The sequence below is a fragment of the Nuphar pumila genome, chromosome 4, assembly GCF_984573655.1.
Source record: "Nuphar pumila chromosome 4, dmNupPumi1.hap1.1, whole genome shotgun sequence".
In the NCBI taxonomy this organism is placed as follows: Eukaryota; Viridiplantae; Streptophyta; class Magnoliopsida; order Nymphaeales; family Nymphaeaceae; genus Nuphar; species Nuphar pumila.
In genome coordinates this window covers 143,147,939-143,162,648 of record NC_143252.1, presented here as the reverse complement: position 1 = coordinate 143,162,648, position 14,710 = coordinate 143,147,939, and the positions used below count along the sequence as shown (strand labels likewise).

At 41.7% G+C, this 14,710-nt stretch overlaps 1 long non-coding RNA gene across 1 annotated transcript; it reads left to right on the top strand.

Moving 5' to 3' along the window:
• Positions 1-418: 418 nt before the first annotated feature.
• On the top strand, positions 419-4,741 carry LOC149841431 (uncharacterized). The gene is made up of 3 exons (XR_016431443.1): positions 419-548; positions 645-678; positions 4,502-4,741. It is a non-coding gene; the product is annotated as an uncharacterized LOC149841431 (long non-coding RNA).
• Positions 4,742-14,710: the final 9,969 nt, after the last annotated feature.

Genomic DNA, 14,710 nt, shown 5'->3' with positions numbered 1-14,710 from the left:
ATCCAAACAAAGAACTAATATGATTCATTTCGAATCGGTTCGGTTAACCGAGTCGAGTTCAAAACCATTGACCAGACTCAATCATGACTGAACCGGACCGAGTCGGTCTTGGTTAGACCTGACCCAGTTTGGGTTCACACCCAGACCGGTTCGGTTCGACTGAGTTGGCCAGATTCGGTACGATCGAGTCAGATCGATTCAGTCCAGACCGATCCAATTGATCTTTTTTTTACTTGGTTCAGTCTGAGTGTGACCCAGACCGTATGATTCGGTCTAGGTGACACCCAGACTAACCCAGGGCTCGGTAGCTGGGTATAAGGTGAAAGGATCACAACCCCTTCACGACCTTCCCCCTCTTTGTGGTAGAGGTTGTCGGTAACCTCTGGTTGTCGGCCTTCTGCCTCTCTCTCTCTCTCTCTCGAAAACAAGGTCGCTAATCATGTCTGCCGGCTTTGTTGTTTGTGTTTTTATTTTTTTTGCAACCTGGCAGTAGGGGAGAATGACAAAAAAAAAGGCGTGCCTGTGATGGTTGCCGACGACATGCTCCGGTAACTCTCTCTCCCCCCTCTCTCTGCAACTTTTTTTCTCTCTTTCTCATTTTTTTTTCTTCTTATGAGACTCTCTATCGTTCTCTATGTATCAAGGGGGGACAGGAGAGCGCACGTGAGGGCTATCACGGTATGTGAGGATAACTTTCACCTTCTGCAGATTGATTGTGGGGAGTGAGGTTTAGCCTCCTCCCTTTACGGTGACTGAAGGAGATGATTGAGGACTCATCTTCCTCTTTTGTCAGCTACCCTTTTTTTTTAACCTTCCCCACCAGGCGTATTCGTTGGGTCATTTTTACAGTTAGTGTGACGTAGCTATTCATTGCGCCAAATATCAGTATGATCGTAAGGTTTAAAGGGGCATCATTCTTGTCTCATATGATATAGTCACCCTTTTCGTACTATTCCAAGCACCAATCGAACAAGTGGGAAAATCTTTCCCATTTACTAATCGGTTCTTGAGTGACGTAGTTCTTGAGTGACGTAGTTTTTGAGTCTCTTGGCTATAAACAACAAAACAAGTACATGAAAAAATCAGACTTTTTTTTTGTTTGGTTTCATACTTAACAAGAAACTGTGAGAAAGCAGATCCAGTGATCGGGCCGAGTACTTATTTCTATTTTTCTATACTAAGATGGTGAATAATTGCTTTAGATGCCATCGGTTTCTGGCTCACTGCCTACCTAAGGAGCTTTTCTATTTGTCATTTGTCATGTGGGATCCTCAAGATTTCACCATTCAAAACTTGGATTCTTAGCTGTCTCCCTTTCCCAGTCCAAGAAAGATTGCATGTGGGTTCTTCAATCCTTTTCATAGCAAACTAGGCTAAAGATTTTCTGAAACAACAAAGTGGCTTTTCTTTTTACCATTCATAACTGCTACATCGGGTTGTAAAGTTAAAAAAAAAAAGTGGATTTTTTTTTTATGCAATGTGTAAGGCTGTGTTTGGGAGCCTTGATTTGGGGGTGTATTGCAGTTTTGATCCTCAGTGCTCTCTGCTGTTTGGTGTTGCCTAAAGACTGCTTAGGGAACGGAGTTAGAAGCCCCAACACCACATTTCAACATAGGGTAGATCAGGTAATATGTAATTACACACTTTTAGTGTGTTTCTGCACCTGATCACCCTTTATCTTTGGGGTACACCTATCAGCTGTGGGACCCAACCAAAGGGTGCATGATAAGCAGCGGTACACTTAAAGTGAGCAATCTCATTGCACCTGATCCTCCCTAAAAACACCTTTATGGGGGATTTTCTCGCACTTCATCCTCATTTTGGCAGCCATTGAAAATCATATTTCCGGTAACCCCAATTAGGAGTCCAGATCGGGTGCAATATGATCAGCTGCTTAATGCACAAATATTTGTGCAATCATATTGCACCTTATCTTTTCACCCCAATTAGGGGTATCAATGGGCCTGGTTTACCCAGACTCGACCTGAACCAAACCTTATAGGGTCCGAGTATATATGGTGATAAATAATAAGACTTGATTAAGACCCGAGTCCGGAGCCGAAGGTCAGATTAATACATGGACCCAGGTATAGTTTGTGAAATTTTATACCAGACCAAGACTCAACCCAAGTTCCGATTAAGACCCGTAATTTTTTAATGTAAAAAAGATAAAAATATGGTTTTACCGGGCATGGTTTTTCTTATAGTGGACCCGATTAGACTTGTGTCCGGTCCCGATACGATGCCCCAAAACCAGGTCCAAGTCTGATACTACCTGGGTCCGAACCCGATACCATACCTGAAAACCAAGTCCAAGTTTAATTGGTACTACCTGGGTCAGAACCAAACCCGACCCATTGACACCCATACCCCCCAATGCAACATTCCCAAATGGAGCCTAAATAATGCAAAATGTGACTGTGATCCAATTCATGGCGTCCCCCTGCATGAACTGGAATCAAATGCCTTAAGAGTAAAATGGCTGCGAATTTGAATCATTTACACACACACCAGTATCATCTATACTTCGTTTGCTTGGATCTGCATAAATGGCCTTGTGTGAATTGGAATCTCACCATCCTGATGAGATTCCTATTCACAATGGGGGGACCAAGCAAACAAGCCTCAAGAGTGGTATGTAGCAGCTCCATGTTCAAGATTTTGGAAAATCCGGATAAGAAACTTATATGGTTCATGTCCATGTAGTTGTCCAATTGAGTGGGAAAGCTGTTTCTGTTGTCTTCTTGTTGTGAGCACAACCAATCCAACAATATATCTGGGATGGGGCTTGGCTTAGTGATTTTATCAAGATTAGTTCTTCTACTTGTCCTTTATAGGCACAACATGCAGTTGTGATCATGATTGGGTGGCTTGAATTCATAGTGACAAACGTTTTTAACAACAATTTCTCGTTTTTCAAAAAACTAGCAAGAAATAATTTTTTTTTCATAATCTCGCATTTTTTTCGGCAATAAAAAAATAAATAAAAAAATATAAAATTTATTTTTTATAAGAAAATATTAATAAAAATAAGAATACACATTTTTTTCGTGATAAATAGCCGTTTAAAACGTAAATATCGTGTTTAAACCGTGGTATTTATGTTTTTTCATAAATCTCGCAAGATTTTGAAAATCTCGCGAGAAATTGCCGTTTTAAACTTTCAGGCAATTTCTAGTGATATTATCGCAAGATTTTCATAAATCTTGCATATTTGTCACTATGCTTGAATTACAACACCTTTTGAACCACATGGGTGAGCATTAGATATAAAGAGATTTGGCATATGACAGGATCGTGTAATTTGACAGCAAAAAAAAAACATCTTTACTTCATAATCTCAGCTTCAAAGCTTCTAGGGGTGTCAACTGGCCGGGTTTACGTGTACCAAACCCTATAGGAACTGGGTACGGTGATAAATAAGAAGACTCGATTAAGACCTGGGTTCAGACTCAAAGGTCCGATTAATACATGGATCCGGGTATAGTTTATGAAGAGTTCCGATTAAGACCTGCAATTTTTTCATGTACAAAATAATAAAAAATATTATTTTACTGGGTATGGCTCTGGTCTGGTTCATGTAGTTCTTATCGGATCTGAGTATGGTTTCTCTTATGGTGGATCCAATTAGACCTGAGTCCAGACCCGATATCGTATCCGAAAATGGGGCCAGGTCTTGTTTCACCTGAGTCCGAACCAAATCCGACCGGTTGATACCCTTAATCACATCAGCTGTTATATTTTTATTGGTAGCTAAAAGATACTGTGGACCAGTCTTATTGCTATGGGAAGGCAATACATGTGAACATCTCTCTCCTAATTACCATATAACATTGATTTTTTATATATTTAATGAACCACCCCCCAAAATCAGAAATCTAGCCGTTTTATCTTTATCTTCTGTACTTACGATGGCTGTACTGGTAGCATAAAAACTCTGTGGGCATACCCCTTGCCTCAGGGAGTCACCAAGCTTTGGCTGCTGTTCATTTCCACGATGAACCGCATCCAAGGAGCCTTGGACAGTTTTCCATGGAAGCTCCTTGGACCTGATCCTCTCTTGTTAACCCGAGCTCACCACCTTTAAGCCAGGCTGAGCTCGTTTGACTTAAAATGTGGACTGAACTTGAGCACCAAGCCCATGTTCAGATTGAACAAGGCTGTTCAAGCTCCATTAGAGTTTGAGTGGAGCTTGAACTTTCTGCCTTTCGAACGAGCTCATCCAGCTCAGGCTTGAGCTGCTCGGCTCATCCGTGCCCCCACTGATTATTACTGTCGATTTGCACATCTAAAGGTTGTTGACCCAAACGATCCTAATCAATGTTAGACTTGTGTATGTGTTCCAAGCAGGAGTCACTTGAGTGTTGACTAACCAATTTTCATGAGCCCGCATTAAACTCCATAAGTCAATTGAGTAGTTGACTAGCTTTCCATTGTGGATGTGGATTGGATTGGATCAAACTCAAATAACACTTGATAGTTTTAGTTTTCAATGTTACAGGTGGTTTCATTTTAATGGGGATCTGCTGATGTGCATTGTTTGCTGGAGAACGTGCTTTGGATAATCCTATTTCAATGACAAAGCCTGAAATTTTTATTCTTAAATTTGGTGCAGTATGAATCATTGCTCTTTAGATTACTTTATAAATATGTATAAAAATATAAAACCTCTAATCTAATAGTCCAATACATGGTTTCTACTAAAAAAAACTACATCACATTTGTAGCTCTGATTTATGAAACATGCAAACATTGAAACCTAAATTGCCCATATATATATATATGTTTACTGGTTCATTAGTAGCAAACATTTTCCTTGTATGCTAAATGAAACTTGCTAAATGGGTTTTTGAGTTGCTTCTTTCGCGATTCAGACCCCATAGTTGTGTTCGTCATTATCGATTTAATAGTAATCAACGCCAAGATCATGCGTTTTTATTGAAAAAATGATATCTGGGGCCTTAAAATTTTGTAAAGATTTTGAACCGTTGACTTTTTTGAACTTTATAAAAACCCACTCATGCGGAATCGACTGCCCCAATATCTGATCCCTGTAAAATCGAGTATGAAGATCACATATGTACAGTTAGAATTTAAAAATAAAATAAAAAATCCCAAAAATCCAGTTTAACTTGTTTCATTTATTCTGTCTCTCAATATATATAGGGGCCGGAAAGAGAGAAGGTGGTAGCTGCTAACCATTTTTCTAGCTAACAGAGGTTTTGATCTGACCATTCAGACATGTTTGACACTATCGATTTACTAGAAAACTGCACTTGGATAATATTTTTTTTTGATAAAAAACATGATTTTTGAGCCTTAAATATTCATAAAAAATCTCAAACCATCAATTTTTTAAACCTTATAAAACCTACCTGTATACCAAAAATCAAATATATAGAAGATATCAGCATGGCCAGATGTAAAATAAACATGAAAAAAACCCTTTGAAGGCCTTGTTAGCTAGAAAAATCACTCTCTCTCACAAGGAGTTCTAGAAATTAAAAACTTCAATTATGAAGTCAGCCCCTTCTTCCTCCATCGCCAAATGAAACCATGAGTAGATTTAAGAGTTACTGTCATCTTATTTGACAATAGGATTGGTTGTTAAAGATGGTACACCTTATTATAAGTGTAGGTTCAATGTTCGAGCCAAACACTTAGGCTCTGTTCCAGAGCCGGTGTCGAGAAGGATATTGGAGGGGCGATGAGAGGAGCGTTGCTATCCGTGGATTTCACAACATATTCCTACGGATGTTGAAATCCGCTGTTCTGAAGGCTATCACCCCTCTCGTCTCCATTCCGATCTCCCACTCTCATCTCAACTCCGCAACACCAACCAGTGGAGACCGACAGGGATTTCACGAATCCTCCAAGAACAGAGACCTAGCTGTGCTGACTTTTAGCAGCATAAAACTCCGTGGGCTTTTCTCTTGCTCACAAGGAGTGACGCCCATAAGATTTGAACCTAGACCACCTGCCCAGCAGCCTAGGTCCCGCACTTCATCAAGGATGCTGTGAGGGGTCCAAATTCCAAGACAAAAGTAATTTCATAGGGTGATGGAAAATTCAAAGCCACACATGTTGCCTGAATTCTTCTCCAATTAAAACTTTAGGGTACGTTTGGTTTGATTTAGAATTATATGAATCAAAATCTTAAGCGCCCCCTTGCAATTCTTATTCCCATGTAAATGAGAACACTACTCTCATTTACAAAGGCAAATGAGAGTCCGTTTCTTACAGCTTATTTCCTGATGTTTATTGGGCTATTCCAATGAAATTCATTTCTCTCATTTGCATGAGCATACTGATCTCTAGTCATTGTGTTGCATCTTCAATAATACAATGCATATTCCTTCTTTCATGATGTTTGGACATGAATAAAGATTTTGAACCTTGTATTTCTTGTTGGACATTTTGGGTTTTACGGGTCCAACCCGCAGTCTGACCCGGTTTGACACCCCTTTAGTGGGTCACGTAAGTGGCTTGTTAATCGAGATAGTGGGTGGGAGTTACGTGAATGTGGAGAGACAACATTCACGTAACTGCCCAATTTCCTCCATTATATATGTGGTTTTGGGGTTACGAAAATGATGAGATTTTGTAACAATCCCCTGCCAAAATATTGTTTTGCATTCAGGCGCAGCAGAACAGGTCCTGCTCACCGTCGACATTAGGCTTGGGCTCATTGTGGGCGTCGACCGGCTGAGGAGAACGCCGAACTGACAACACGGACAATGGCGAATCCAGGTACGCTCCCTGTCTTGTTTGTTTTACAGGGTTTCGCCCAACATTGGGTTATGGGCCCACGGTGCCGCGCATTTCCGCAGCGCGTGGCCGTGTAGGCTGTAACGGCGTTTTGGCGTCGGTGGAGTTGCCGTGGGGCGACAACCACCGATTAGCCGAAGACTGTCTTTATGAGGCGACAGTCATCACCGGCAAATGTCACCGGACAAAAGGCGACATTTTTTTTTCCCCTGTTCTGGCAAACCTTAAAAAAAAAAAAATTTATACCTGTGGTCGTTGGGCTGCAGGTCGGTTTTGCCGTCGCCGGTAGTATTGCCGGAGCCGTCACCAGAAAACCCCTGCACCGTTGGGTTGCAGTGTGGTCGGCTTATGAAGGAGATGTTGCCGTGGTTGAACGCCCGATGGCCGGCGTCAGGGGCATCAAAACCCCCATTTCACTGCTTGTGGTTGCCATCGTCGGGACGTCTGCCGAAGATTCCAGCCGGTGCCAGCAAACAGGACGTCGTCGTAGGGCGCCGTCAGTCGCCGGTGTGCTTTCGCCGGAAGATGTCGTCGGCCAATGGCGAAAAGGGGTTTAAAATCCCATTTTTTGATCTGCCCTGCTCCTTCAGCCATCGGGCTGGGTTGATCGTCGTGGGGCGATTCACCGTGGAGGGGCAGCCACTGGCCGGCGGTATCCTTGCTGATGTCGTCGGGGCTGCCGCCGGACTGGCAGGCACTGCCGTGAACTTCAGCCATCGGATGGCAGCCACCATCGTCACCGTGGGGCGACGTCTTCTGTCGGGAGGGTTGTCGCTGGACCGGCGTCACCGTGGGGTGACGCCGGTCTCCGGCAACCGGCGTCAGTCGCCGTTACGGCGACGTGGGTCGCCGTGGAACCGAAAAGGGCGGAAACCCTTTTCGGTTTCCCTGAAATTTCAAACAGAAACCCATCGGGTTTCTGTTTAATTTCAATGTGGGGACCGGATCGGGTCCCGTGTGAAGACCCGATATCAGGACCGATCCAAACCCGAAATGGATCGGGCCTGCTATTATTTTTTTTGGATCTAACCCGGACCCATAATGGGACCGGGTCTGGGTCTGATCCGAAAAAAAGGGTCGGGTCTCCATTTAGATCGGGTCCGGTCCGGCTCTATTCTGGAATGGGTCCGATCCGGACCCATTAAGAACCGGGTCGACCCCGGGTCCATAAGGGACCAGGTCGTACCCGGGGTCCGTTTTGGACCGGGTCATACCCGGGTCCATGTTGGACCGGGTCGAACCCGGTATTCGGTTTGAACCGGGTCGTACCCGGGTCCATGTTGGACCGGGTCGAACCCGGTATTCGGTTTGAACCGAGTCGTACCCGGGTCCATGTTGGACCGGGTCGAACCCGGTATCCGGTCTGAACCGGGTCGTACCCGGGTCCATGTTGGACCGGGTCGAACACGGTATCCATTTTGGACCGGGTCGAACCCGGTATCTGTTTTGGACCGGGTCCGACCCGGGCCTGTTTCGGACCGGGTCTAACCCCGGTTCTGTTCGGGCCGGGTCTGACCCGTATTAAGTATGGGTCGGGTCAGACCCGGATCTCATTTAAAACTGGGTTGGATCCATAAAAACAGGATCCAAACACTATTGAGACTGAATCGGATCAGGAACCTGATCCGACCCCTTCCGGAACCGGTTCAGAGCCGTTTTTGACCGGTTCTTTCCAGTTTTTCACCGGTTCCGGGATGCTGAGACTCTGTTTTAATAAATATAAAGAAATACAGGGATTTTGGCATACAGTTATAGGGTTTTATGAACTTTTGTTCATATTATGTATCGGTTTATAAGGTTCAGAACCGGTTCGGACCCTTAGATGACCGGTTCGGGGCAGTTTCAGACCGGTTCAGAGTGTTTTTAGACCGGTTCCTACATGAGGACCCTGGGTTTTACCCATATGAGCATGCTTTTGTTATTTTTCATGCTTTATAAAGTATTTATTTTGAATAATGCATGACTTATGCATGTTAATTCATGTATTTAGCGTTGGTTAAGTTATGCATGATGATTTTAAGCATGAATTATGACTAAATTTATGACAATTGGTTTATGCTTTTTTTGTTGTAGTATAAACTGATATTATGTCATGAATATACATGCATTAAAATGTGTGCATGGGTGTGCTCCATAATACGAATAAATTTTTCGGTAAAAGATTTTGATTAACCGATTCATCAATCACCAAAGTGATCTGAGTCGTGTTAATTGAGGATTCTTTGAACCATATTAAGATTCGTAATTATGATTGTGTGTGAATTTATGAAACATCGATTCTACCCAAAGGTAGGTCGTTGTGTTCCAAATTTACACAAGGTGTGATAGTAGATATGCATTCCAGCCCATGAAGCATGTTCGTACCCAAAGGTACAGTGCTGAATTGCCTCTGGATTCATGATCTACTAGTTTCACCAACTGAAGTCAATTCCTTGGGAATTGAAGAGACAAAGCAATCATGAGTATTATCGTTTTCACCAAAGTGAAACGATAATGGCTCAACTATGCTTGTCTCAGAAAAGGTGAAAATAAAGGGTCTCACTTTTACCTTTTCAACACGAGTCTCGTTTAAGCAATAATAGTAACATCTTTCCATTTTTCGTTCCTTTTATCAGGTTCCTTCCATATCAACGGTTCTAGTAGTATCCCTATCTTAGACGGATCAAATTTTTCTGATTGGAAAGAAATTATGTTATTCACTTTGGGCTATATGGATTTAGATCTGGCCCTTAGAATTGACGAACCTCCCGCTCTTAATGAGCAGAGCACAGCCGATCAGAAGGCTGCCTCTGAGAAGTGGGAGCGCTCGAATAGACTTAGCCTGTTGCTTTTGCAATCTCGAGTGGCTAAGAACATTCGAGGCGCAATTCCTCATTGTAGGACTGTGAAGGAATTTCTGGGAGCCATTGAGGCTCAGTTCGTCACTTCTAATAAGGCAAGGGACAGTACCCTCATGTCCAAATTAGTGTCCATGAAATATGTTGGTGATAGTCACATCCGACAGCACATTTTGGAAATGAGGAATATTGCGACTCAACTGAATGACATGAAGTTCGCCATCTCTGACTCGTTTTTAGTCCATCTGATCTTAACCTCGTTACCGACTGAGTATGGACCCTTTAAAATCTCCTACAACACACATAATGATGAGTGGTCTTTTAATGACCTCTTGAGTAAGTGTGTTGAGGAAGAGAAGAGATTGAAGGGTGAGAGGGTGCCAAGTGCACATATGGCCTCTCATAAGAATAAACAGAGGTCGAGGCCAAAGAAAAGCTCCTTCAAAAAGAAGAATCAGAAGAGAGCCACTGGGGAGAGTTCAAACTCTCAGGCGAAAGTCAAATCCCAATTTGGTGGCCCTTCTATAAAGTGTTTCTTCTGCAAAAAGAAAGGGCATAAGAAGATGGATTGTTTGAAGTTCAAGAAGTGGCTCGAAAATAAAGGTAATAAGTCATTCGTTTCTCATGAGTGCAATCTAATTCATATTCCATTGCATAGTTGGTGGATTGATTCTGGTGCCACGGTGCACATTGCCAACTCTTTGCAGGCATTTCTGAACAAAAGGGAACCAACGGAGCATGAAAGAAGCATCTTCTTAAGAAATAAGATGCGTTCACATGTCAAGAGCGTTGGGACCTGCAGAATTGTGTTGGAGTCTGGATTTATGTTGGATTTGATCGATACATTTTATGTTCCATCTTATAGTCGGAGCCTAATTTCAATTTCAAAACTTGATAAGTTTGATTTTGTGTTTAAATTTGAAAAATCTGAACTTATTATTATGAAAAATTCAATGAATATAGGTTCTGCATATATGTGTGATGGTTTGTATCGATTAAGAACTAAACTCCAAATTCAGTAATCTCACTCCATTGAGAACACAATGATTGGCAATAAACGTGGTCTAAAGAATGATCAATCCTATTTGCTTTGGCATCGGAGGTTAGGACATATCTCGAAAGAGAGAGTCCAAAGACTCGTGAAAGAGGGAATCCTTGGATCCATTGATTTTACGAATATAGAGCCATGTGTTGACTGCATAAAGGCTAAGCAGTCTAACACATATAAGAAAGATGTCAAACGCAGCAGTGGAAAGTTAGAAATAGTGCATACGGATGTCTGCGGCCCTTTTTCACCGTGTTATATGGGTGAAAAGTATTTTGTCACCTTTATAGACGATTACTCACGGTATATGTATCTCTACTTATTATCTGAAAAATCAGAAGTCTTTCAGGTTTTTAAGGACTTCAAGAAGGAAGTAGAGAAACAAACCGGTGAAGTTATTAAGGTTGTCAAGTCAGATAGAGGTGGCGAATATTATGGTCGTTTCACTGAGATGGGACAAAAGGAAGGTCCATTAGCGCGGTTTCTAAAAGAGGAAGGCATTGTACCTCAGTATACCATGCCTGGTAGTGCTTATCAGAATGGTGTAGCTGAAAGGAGAAACCGTACGCTTAAAGAAATGGTTCGAGCGATGTTGAATCACTCAAATCTTCCTTTGACCTTGTGGGGTGAAGCTCTTAGGACTGCAGTGCATATTTTGAATAAGGTTCCTACAAAGGCTGTTCAAAAGACTCCTTACGAGTTATGGACAGGTAGAAAACCTTCTTTGTTATATATGCACATATGGGGATGTCCAGCAGAAGCTAAATTGTATAACCCACATATAAAAGCTTTTGATCCTAGGACAACTAGTGGTTTCTTTATTGGTTATCCAGAAAGATCGAAAGGCTTTAGGTTTTATTGTCCATCTCATACACCACAGATAGTGGAAACAGATAAAGCAAGATTTCTTGAAAATGGTTCTGTTGGGATAGATGCATCTCAAAATATTAATTTTGAGGAAATGCAGGATTCAGGTTTCTCACCTGCTAAGGATAATGACCCGACTTTCTCTATCATTATTCCTTCGAGTAATGTAAGAGAAAGTCCAGTCAATGAACATCAATCCCAACTAGATCCGGTTGTTGATGTGGATATACAACAACAACAGGATACAGAGGTTCATTTTGACCCACCTGTAGCACCTGTATGGAGGTCCACCAGAATTAGGAAATCTGCAATCCATCCGGACTATGTGGTGTATTTACAAGAGTCAAATGATTTCATAGACATTGATGAAGATCCCTTCACATTTGCAGAAGCCATTGAAAGTGAAAGATCAACACATTGGATTAATGCCATGAAAGAAGAGCTTGACTCTATGGCAAAGAATCAAGTGTGGGATCTTGTACCTCGACCTGATGGAGTTAGACCTGTTGGTTGTAAATGGGTTTACAAAACCAAAACAGACTCTAAAGGTCATGTGGAGAGGTACAAGGCTAGGCTTGTTGCAAAAGGTTTCACACAGATAGAGGGCATTGATTATAATGAGACTTTTTCTCCTGTCTCAACTAAAGATTCATTAAGAATAATCATAGCCCTCGTAGCTCATTTTGATTTAGAGCTGCATCAGATGGATGTGAAAACCGCCTTCCTGAATGGGGATCTAGATGAGGAGGTATACATGCAACAACCTCCTGGTTTCAGTATAGATGACTCAAATAAGTTAGTTTGCAAATTGAATAAGTCAAGTTATGGACTTAAACAGGCCTCCCGTCAGTGGTATAAGAAGTTCAATCAGGTAATTATGAACTTTGGATTCACTGAAAACATTGTTGATCAGTGTATTTACATTAAGACTAGTGGGAGTAAGTTCATAATTTTGGTATTATATGTTGACGATATTCTTCTTGCAACTGATGATTTGAGTCTTTTACATGAAACAAAAGATTTTATTTCCTCTCATTTCGATATGAAAGACATGGGTGAGGCCACTTATGTCCTTGGAATCGAGATCCGTCGTAACAGAACTAAGGGTGTCCTTGGCCTATCTCAGAAATCCTATATCTTTAAGGTTCTTAAAAGATATGGGATGAAGAATTGTTCTCCTAGTTCGGCACCTATAGTGAAAGGGGATAAATTGAGCTTGAAGGACTGTCCTCAGGATGATATTGCGAAGGCTCAGATGGATGCTGTCCCATATGCTTCAGCAGTTGGGAGTTTACAGTACGCGCAGACCTGCACTCGACCTGATATAGCATTTGCTGTGGGAATGCTTGGTAGATATCAGTCAAATCCAGGCATTGCGCACTGGAAGGCAGCAAAGAAGGTCATGCGCTATTTACAAGGAACGAAAGACTATATGTTGACCTACAGGAAAACTGACCATCTAGAGGTCGTTGGATTCTCTGATGCGGACTTAGGAGGATGTATTGACAGTAGAAAATCCACTACTGGATACATTTTCCTTCTAGCGGGTGGTGTTGTCTCATGGAGAAGCGGAAAGCAGTCTACCACTGCTGCTCATACCATGGAGGCGGAATTTATTGCTCTATACGAGACTTCGTCATAGGCCATTTGGATAAGGAACTTCATTATGGGTCTTGGTATAGTGGACTCTATTGAGAGACCACTAAAGATCTTTTGTGATAATGAAGCAGCCGTGTCCTTTTCAAATAACAACAAGAGCTCAACATCGTGTCGATACATGGAGTTAAAATATTTTGTTGTTAAAGAAAGGACTGAGAATCATCTAGTATGTATTGATACAATTAGGACGAAGGAAATGACTGCGGATCCCCTTACTAAAGGGCTAGCACCGGGATTATATTCCCAACATGTAAAGGGGATGGGTCTTTTTTATTCCTTCTGATGTATGACAATACATTAAGTAATCACATTTGTGTTTATGTTTTGATTCTCTAAAGTTTTGTGTTAATGTTGATTTTGCATAAAGAATCTCTCATATGGGTTAGAGAGAATAGCAGAATAACAATATTAAAGGACCAATAGAATAGGTGTGAGACTAACCTATTCATAAAGGTAATTTCTTTACATGCCTAAGCACTGAAAGTGAATTGTAGTGTAGTACAAGGAAATATGGCATTTCATAAAGGGGTGTTCATATCCTTGACTCATACGATTCATCCTTGTGATAAAGGGTGGCATGTGAACTCACATGAAGAATTAAATCGAGATAACGGTATACACCTCGATTTAGTACACTTTTGGTGTCAATGGGTCAAGTGGGAGAATATTGGACATTTTGGGTTTTACGGGTCCAACCCGCAATCTGACCCGGTTTGACACCCCTTTAGTGGGTCACGTAAGTGGCTTGTTAATGGATATAGTGGGTGGGAGTTACGTGAATGTGGTGAGACCACATTCACGTAACTGCCCAATTTCCTCCATTATATATGTGGTTTTGAGGTTACGAAAATGATGAGATTTCGTAACAATCCCCTACCAAAATATTGTTTTGCATTCAGGCGCAGCAGAACGGGTCCTGCTTACCGTCGACATTAGGCCTGGGCTCATTGTGGGCGTCGACCGGTTGAGGAGAACGCTGAACTGACTACACGGACAATGGCGAATCCAGGTACGCTCCCTGTCTTGTTTGTTTTACAGGGTTTCGCCCAACATTTCTAACTTTTTTTTTGGGTGCTAAAAGCTAAAAAGTGTGGATTAAAAACACAGAATGAAATAGCTGGATGGTTGAACAGATTTTCTAGCCAAGGAGTTATCATTCTGATCGAAATTTTACAGTTTACCTTTAGATTTTGGTCAAAATCTAGCATGCCTCTCTTTTTGGTGTCATTTTCAGCTTAAGATATAGAAGCTACTAATATGTGCTCCCATCAGTAACTTCTTCATTCATGCAAATACATGATTGGTTTCTCTCTAGTGTCACAGAAGCCAAAACTGCATCTTGTAGTCTCCAAGACTGGGACAAGAATAGTTCAATAATTCATTGCCACTAATACTTCATATTTTGCAGTGGTTCTGACTTCCAAATTGGCAAACAGAAAAAAAAAGTTGTAAAATTATTGATTGGATTATTGTACTGGCTTATCTTACAACAGAAAATAAATTAAACCATAATGACAAGACTTAACAATCTGTG